The 8,589-nt window shown below is 35.5% G+C and overlaps 1 long non-coding RNA gene across 1 annotated transcript; it reads left to right on the top strand.

The window, feature by feature from the left end:
- Positions 1-4,708: 4,708 nt before the first annotated feature.
- On the top strand, positions 4,709-5,733 carry LOC131806164 (uncharacterized). The gene is made up of 2 exons (XR_009343988.1): positions 4,709-4,931; positions 5,267-5,733. It is a non-coding gene; the product is annotated as an uncharacterized LOC131806164 (long non-coding RNA).
- The last annotated feature ends 2,856 nt before the right edge of the window (positions 5,734-8,589 follow it).

The following is an 8,589-nucleotide window of genomic DNA, read 5'->3' on the forward strand; positions in this document are numbered from 1 at the left end:
TTGGAATCGGTCATATATATCGTGTTTGGTGCATAATATGTATGAAATCGGCCGAAATATATATGTTAGCTATATCCAAACTTCAACTGATTTCAATATAATTTGGCAATTTTTGCTGGTGCCAGATTTTGTCTCTCTCGCTTTGGGTGCATCAAATATGTGAAATCGGCTGAGTATATAAATGGGAGCTATAATTAAATCTGAGCGTATTTGAATATAATTTGTCAAATTTATTTTTGTACCAAATTTAGCCACTTATGCCGAATTTCATTGGAATCGGAAATACGTATCGTGTTTTGTGCATCAAATATGTGAAATCGGCGGAAAATATATATGGGAGCTATATCCAAATCTGAACCGATTTTAATATAATTTGACTAATTTATTTTCTAATCAAAATCCCGTTACATATTCCAAATTTCTTTGGAATCGAACATACATATCGTGCATGGTGCATAAAATACATGAAATAGGTCGAAAATATATATGAGAGCTATATCCAAATCTGAACCGATTTTACTATAATTTGACAAATGTATATTCGTTTTAATTTCCCCTACAGATTCCAAATTTCATTGAAATTAGAGATACATAGCGTGTTTGGTGCATCAAATACATGAAATCGGTCGAAAATATATATGGGAGCTATATCCAAATCTGAACCGATTTCAATATAATTTGGGAAATAAATTTTTTTAGATAAAATCTATCACACGTTTCAAATTTCATTGAAATCGGGGATACATAGCGTGTTTGGTGCATCAAATGCTTGAAATTGGCCGAAAATATATATGGGAGCTATATCCAAATCTGAACCGATTTCAATATAATTTGACAAATTTATTTTCGGATTAAATCCCGTCACACATTTCAAATTTCATTGGAATCGAACATTCATATTGTGTTTGAGGCATCAAATGAACGAAATCGGTCGAAAATATATATGGGAGCTATACCCAAATCTGAACCGATTTATAATTTGGCAAACTTGAAATATAATTTGGCAAACTTATTTTTGTTCCTAATTACGTTACGTATTCCAATTTTGGACACTGTATCTTCAACCAATCAATAGATATGTGCATATAAAATCTAAATTTTTGGGAGGTACCTCCGATTCTGATGCTATATCTCCAGTTCCAAGTGGAAATTCAAAAATGTATATAGCCTATGTTACTTTCAGGCGATGTTGCTGTATATATGGAAATTTTCAGGAAAATCTATTCAGCGGTTTTCGAGTCCATAAATTACAAACAAACATACAAACATTTTCCTCTTTTATAGATATAGATACTCATAGTAGAAGTGCGATATAAATATAAATATAATAAATGTATATTATGTAGCATTGCACAATGTATATTTTATAATGTCTAGAGTTTCGTTTTAGTTTAAAAATTAAATTAAAAATCGCTCAAAAGAATGCTAAAAATGTTAATTATAAAATTTCAAAAAATCATAAGCAAACTCCCGCTCCCGCATAAAACAAAAGAGGGACTTGTAAATTTCCACTATTCGATCACTCGCGGGCAAGTTTCGCTACCGAGTGAAAACGAGCAAATCTGTAACTTATTTCTAGAATATTTTTAGCATAATTTTAGGCATCAATTAAACTAAAGACAAGTTAAAGACTATCGGTCGGTTTTGCGACAGATTGATACCCTCAGTCTTTATCCATTTATTCAAATTTATGTTGACCCTCTATAGGAGAGCTACCGATGTAGTATAACAATATTGTCCATTTCGCTTATGACCTTAGTCTGATATAATCATTGCAGGTAACAGCTTTGGATAATACTTTGGATATACTTTAATGCTCAACTTTTTTGTTAAGCCACCAGAAAGAGTGTGTCAACATACTCCATATACACGATTTTTGAAGAAAAACACTGATTTATTTCGCATGTATAAGGTTTATAATTATTCATAATGTTAAAAATGATGAAGGACCCTGCGGGAGCGGGCCCATAAATTTCATATTCCGATCAGATCTCTTGTTGATAAAGATCTGGTAATATTTAAGATTTGAAGAAAATCGTTGACATATTTCGCATGTTATGGGAGTTATAATTATTCAAAAATTGAGCCCTTTGCGCCAGAGGTACCAGAAAGAGAGGTCCGATATATTATATCCCCATAGTAGATCTTGTGTAGTATTAGAATGTTTCATGTTGTTTGTTTATTCAAAATATTGATCCGTTGTGGGGGAGGTATTAGAAGGAAAAGTTCGTTCCATCCGTTCCCCATGCCTGACCTTGTGTTGGTAGAAATATTGGAATGTGCGAAATTTGAAGATAATAGAAATCTTATTTCACATTTTGCAATAGTTATTACTATGCAAAATGTTGACCTGTTGAGGGGGAGATATTAGAAGGAGTGGGCCGATATATCCTATCTTATTCAAAATATTGACCTTTGTGGGTGAGGTACCAGTCGGTATATCCCATTTTCACACCCTATCAATGATTAAAATATTGGGATATGCGACATTTAAAGAAAACCTGATATTTATTTTTATGAGCATTTTAAATATTCCGAATTTTGACCCTTCGTGGGGTAGGTATTCAAAGGAGTGATCCGATATTTCCCATCTTCACAACAGTTCTTATTTTGGTAGAAATATTGGGATGTATAACCGTTTTGGTTATTCAAAATTTTTATCCTCTATGGGGGAGGTTGGAGTGGTCTGCTATACTCCATCATTACACCCGATTTTGTAATTGTAAAAATATTGGTATGTGTAAAATCTGCTTATATTTCGCATTTTATGAGTGTTTTACATATTCCAAATTTCGACCTTTTGTGGGGGTGTACTAGAAGGGGAAGTCCGATTTTGTCCATTCCCGCAATCAATCTTCCGGTAATGCAAATATCAAGTTTGCACAACATTGGATTATCCGTTCTCTTCCTATGCGGTAAATCATTGTCTATGTAAATTTTGACTTTTTGTGTGGGAGGTACCAGGAGTGCACCTCCCTTCGAAAATTATCGTGCGCACCAGCCAGACAGACAGACGGACGGACATCGCTAAATCAACTCCAAATGTCCTGAAACGGATTTGGTCAAAGACACCTAGATTCTAAAACCGTTATTTCGACTAGGCGATAGGCTGAAGATATAGGTAGCCATATGGCTGAAGGTATAGTATTTCTAGGGATATTCAACTTCCAGTCTCTCCTAAAATACGAACATACATGTCATGCTTGTCATCCCGTTTGTAACATTTCGAAATATACATTTTAGACCCCACAATGTATATATATTCTTTATCAGCATAAAATTCTATGTCGACATACCGATGTCCGTACGTCTGTGGAAATCACTCTAACTTCCGAACGAATTGATGTAGGCTGATAAAATTTTACTCAAATGTGTGTTTGATATGCAGGACTTTTGGTATTGAAAATGGGCTATGGGTCCACGTTAAGGTATAGCCCCCAAAAATGGTCCTCCGTATGTTCGGTTCTTTGAGGATTTTAGCGACATTATTCACCAGAATTGTTTCAAATTTGGTATTTAAAGTTCCTACTATGTACTAAAGCCTGTGAAATACAATTATCTATGCAGGTTCAAGTCTTCGCATATCCCTCTATATCAGTACCTCTCTGTATTCGGTATTTTAATGATTTTAGCTACATTATTCACAGGAATAGTTTCAAATTTCGTACTTTCATTTCCATGAACACAAGATCTGTTATAAAGATGGTAGAGATCGCACCATTTCTTCTGGTACCTCCCCCACATAGGGTTCAGGATTTTGAAAAACAAAACGCTTAAAGGAAACGAAATAAGCATCCTGGTAAACATTACCATCGTTCTCCACTAATAAACAAACATTGTTTTTATAATACCAACAATAATAGGATTAAGCCCGACCATTTTGCAACAACAATGTTCAATTTACTTCAAATTTTGCACATACCAATATCTAACGGTATTCGATGAAGTATTAATATGGAATACTTCGGTCTGTTACCTCACGCATATTTCCCCATTTTCCAAATATTTGCACATATCTCATATAAAGTATAGGAAGTAGTCGATATCGTCCAAATCTGGCACGTTGTAATATTTCTATTAGTCTTAGGTCAGATATGAATTGGTCAGTATTGTCCAACTGCTTCGGAGCCTCCCTCCCATAAAGGGTGAACAGTTAGAATAATCATAACTCAAGGCTGGGGGCATACATCTGTCGGCAAAACCGACTGATACTATTTTACTTGTTCCATTTTTATTTCGAATTAATCTATTTGATATTACGAACAAACCAATTACATTTTTTTGTTTTGGCTTTACAATGCATTTTTCGAATTACCAATGGATAAATCATACTACAAATGGAAGGAATCGAATTACCGATGGAGTAATTGAAATGTTATATGAATAAGGAACGAATTCTAAATGGAATTCAACAAATTACAAATAATATACCCGAATTAAAATTGAATAATATTTCCTACCATACATTAATTTCAATTCTTTTATAGTAATTTGTCCGTTGCCATACACTGTGCTAATGTGCCACAAACATAAGTAGATCATCATTTTATTCTCTCCAAGAATTTCTCTCATTCTCATCTCTCACTCACTCTCTTTCTCCTTAAAATTTATATAGTTCATATCTATAAAATCTTTAAAATGTTTACCGGCACTCCAAATCTCTTAACATTAACCCATCTCCCGCCTACAGCTCACACTTCTCAAAAATTGTTGTGGAAAACTATAGCTTCCCGCCATGGCGTCATCTATTTTTGTTTATAATCCCGCCGACTGTGTGAAGTGTTGGAATTGAAATGATGTGGCTGACGGTAGCTATGGCGCTGGCGGCAAGTATCCAAAATGAAAACAAAAATTCGATATAAGTATTTTTTGATGTTCCACGAAGAGGCAGAGCAAAGAAAACAAAAACCGAAACTAATCTAGAGCAATGGGTAAATAATTATTATCTCATGTTATCGTTGTTGCTGTTGTTATTTTTGTTGATTTATGTTTGTGTTTTTTTTGTTTTGCAGTGGCGAATAGTAAGATCATCATCTAATTGATATTAGGCAGATACCAATGAACAAAATTGGGACAGACCTGATGGTGCCCACATACGCCCTGTCTTCATTTGTTTCTGTTGTTTTTTCTGTATTGATTTCGATTACTGTTTTTGCAACAACAATGCGGGGTGACAATTAAAAATAATATTTTTGTTGTTGTCAAAATTAGACAAATGTTTATAATTTTCTTAATAACAAATAATTTACTCTTCTTGTATTTACAGCTGTGTTATTGCTGTTATTGTTGCTGGCTGCTGACAAGTGCATTTTGTTCCGATCTCTGTTGAAACAGATGTCCATTTCAATTATAAGAAAAATTTCGCCATCACCCAGCCCCACCACCGCCCAATTCGCCATAATAATGTTGCAATAATTTCAAACGTCACTAAATAAATTACAACAGCAGCCGGCTGGCCAGCCGGTCATAAAATTCGAAAAGAATGGGTAATCTATCCACCCACCCAACCACCCACTCCACAGCCAGGCATTCTATAGCCACAATTCTCCCTCTATTGTCATCAAAATTAATGAATGAAATTGTACTTTGTCGCAAATTTGAATGGGCGCAAAATTTCCCTTCCGGGAGGACAAGCAAATTGTCGAACAGATTTACAATTACAGTAAATTACAATATAACAGTTACAATTTGAATTGATATATAAACATGTGTCCCGACACACTCATACATACATATACATACATGAATAATTTTGTAATTTTGGGGGATTGAATATTGCAAGCAGCACGTGTTATCATCATAAAGAGGGCGACCTTGAAGCGATATGGGGGCTCAAGAGATGGATATTTACAATTCAGTGGATTTCTATAGCAGGAGGAAAGTACTTCTTTTATAGACCGAAGACCTTTAAAATGTCTTCTATAAGCAGTAAACCTTTCAAAAATCGTCTAAAGGCACAATGTCATTTTTATACCCTCCACCTTGGAAAGGAGGGTATATTAACTTTGTCATTCCGTTTGTAACATCCTTAAATATTCGTCGTAGACCCCATAAAGTATATATATTCATAATCAGCATAAAATTCAAAGTCGATTTAAAGATGTCCGTCTGTCTGTCTGTTGAAATCACGATACAGCCCACATTATTTGACTTAGAGCGCCAAAAATGTAGCAGAGCAATTTGTATTGTATCTAGGATGGTTGGCATTGAAAATGAGATATATCGGTCCACGTTTTCGTATAGTCCCCATATAACGGTACATCCCCAAATTCGGTATTTTCATGATTTATGCCACATTTTTTCAAGGATTTGTCTGAAAATTGGTATTTGTAGGCCATAACGGATCTCAGTTCGTGTGGCGAGACATTGCATGTATAGGTCCACGCTTTGATAGCCCCCATATAGCGGTACCTCCCTATATTTGGCATTTTGATTATTTTTGCCAAGATAGAAAGCTAAAATTTTGCACAGATCTGTCAAGTTCGAAGATGGGCTATATCGGTTCACGATATCGTATAGCCCCCATATAACTCGGTATTTTGATGATTTTAGCCACATTGTCTGAAATTTTACACAAAGGAATTCTTTGTGAGTACTTTACCCCCTGTAAGAGAATTGTCTATATAGGTCTACGATATCGTATATCCCCCATATAACCTCCCGATATTCGATATTTTGATGATTTTAGCCACATTTTTCAACGAAATTGTCTGAAAATTCACACAAGGAGCTCCATGTGGGTACTTTACCGTCTGCAAGAGAATTATCTATATAAGTCCACGATATCGTAAGCCCATAACGGTAACCCCTGAAATTCGGTATTTTGATGATTTTGGCAAATTTTTTTAACGTAATTGTCTGAAAATCCACACAAGAATTTTCCGGTGAGTTCTTTATCGATATCGCATATCCCCCATATAACGGTAACTCCCGATATCCGGTATTTTAATGATTTTAGCCACATTTTTCAACGAAATTGTCCGAATATTCACACAAGGAGTTCCTTAAGGGTACTTTATCATCTGCAAGAGAATTATAGGTTCACGATATCGTAGTCCCATAAAACGGTAACCCCCGAATTTCGGTATTTTGATGAGTTTGGACAATTTTTTTAACGGAATTGTCTGAAAATCCGCACAAGGATTTTCTTGTGACTTCTTTATTCCCATAGGAGAGAATTGTATATATAGGTCCACGATATCGTATAGCCTTTATATAACGGTAACTCCTGATATCCGGTATTTTAATGATTTTAACCACATTTTCAACGGAATTTTCTAAAAATCCACACAAAGGGGTTCCTTCTCAGTACTTTACCTCCTACAAGAGAATTGTCTACATAGGTCCACATTGTAGTACAGCGACCATATAACGGTACCCCCAGATATTTGGAATTTTCATGACTTTTTTGCGACATTATTCAACGGAGTTCTTTCAAATTTCGTATCTGAAGTTCGGAACCGTCCCTGCAGCCTATGACAAAAATGCAGGACCATGTCTTCGTATAGCCCCCATGTGAAGGTTTTCATTTGCGATATAGTTTACGACGGATTTTTTTTTTAATTTTTAAAGCAGCTTCTTTACTTGTTTAAATTCAAAAGTCGGGCGGGGCCGACTGTGTATACATTTAATATAATGTGTGTTATGGTCTTTATGACTTAAGCCACTCTGCGATGATGTTTAGGAAATCCTTACGATCGGTCAGGTTGGACCTATTATCCATCTTGTGAAAAGCTTTATTTTGCAGTAACTGCTTGGGTGGTTAAAGTGGTTAAAACTCCCCTCTCAGGCATGTCATGAATAATCCATATGATGTATAGTGGGTGGTCCAACTTCATAAGAGAGAGCCTGTAAATCAAGAAGCCTATCGGACATGTCTAAGTATTCATACTGATGCAGTAACCTGTGTTATCAACCAATACAGTGTGAATATCGTCCTCAGAGTTCACTGCCATCCATTGCAGCAGAAAAGTGTCGTCTGCGTAGACAAACCAGGATACGCACCAAAGATGTGCAAAAAGAGCAGTTGATTGCTCCTCCTTTCTTTCAATTTTTTCATCTACGAATAACCATTAACGGGTTAACAGCTGGATGAGACAGAATGGATATCTAGTTTTACTACAAACTTGTAATCCAGTAGGAGTGCCTTTATATGGAAAGTTACTCAGAGCCCCAACCACAGATTTGAAAGAAAAGCTAAATGAGTAACTAATTGAACAAGTAGTAGGGGTACAGACGAATTGAGGGCTGGTAATTATTCTATATATCTGAACCGATTTCGATCAAATTTTGCACACTTATTTTCAGGCCTTATTTGGTCGTATGTGCAAAAATTCTATACTATTTAGGCTGATATTACACATTTGGTGCACCATAAAAAGCAAATCGGACGAAGATATATATGGAAGCTATATCTAAATTTTGACCGATTATCTCCAATTTCATTGGGATTCGTCCTTGGGTCAAACAAATGATTTGTGCAAAATATCATCTGGATCGGGAAATAAATGCGACCTGTACTTTGTTTACAAAAATACATGGACAGACGGACGGACGAACGTGCGGACATGCATAAATCGACTCAGAATG

This window comes from Musca domestica, unplaced genomic scaffold (assembly GCF_030504385.1).
Source record: "Musca domestica strain aabys unplaced genomic scaffold, Musca_domestica.polishedcontigs.V.1.1 7, whole genome shotgun sequence".
Taxonomy (NCBI): domain Eukaryota; kingdom Metazoa; phylum Arthropoda; class Insecta; order Diptera; family Muscidae; genus Musca; species Musca domestica.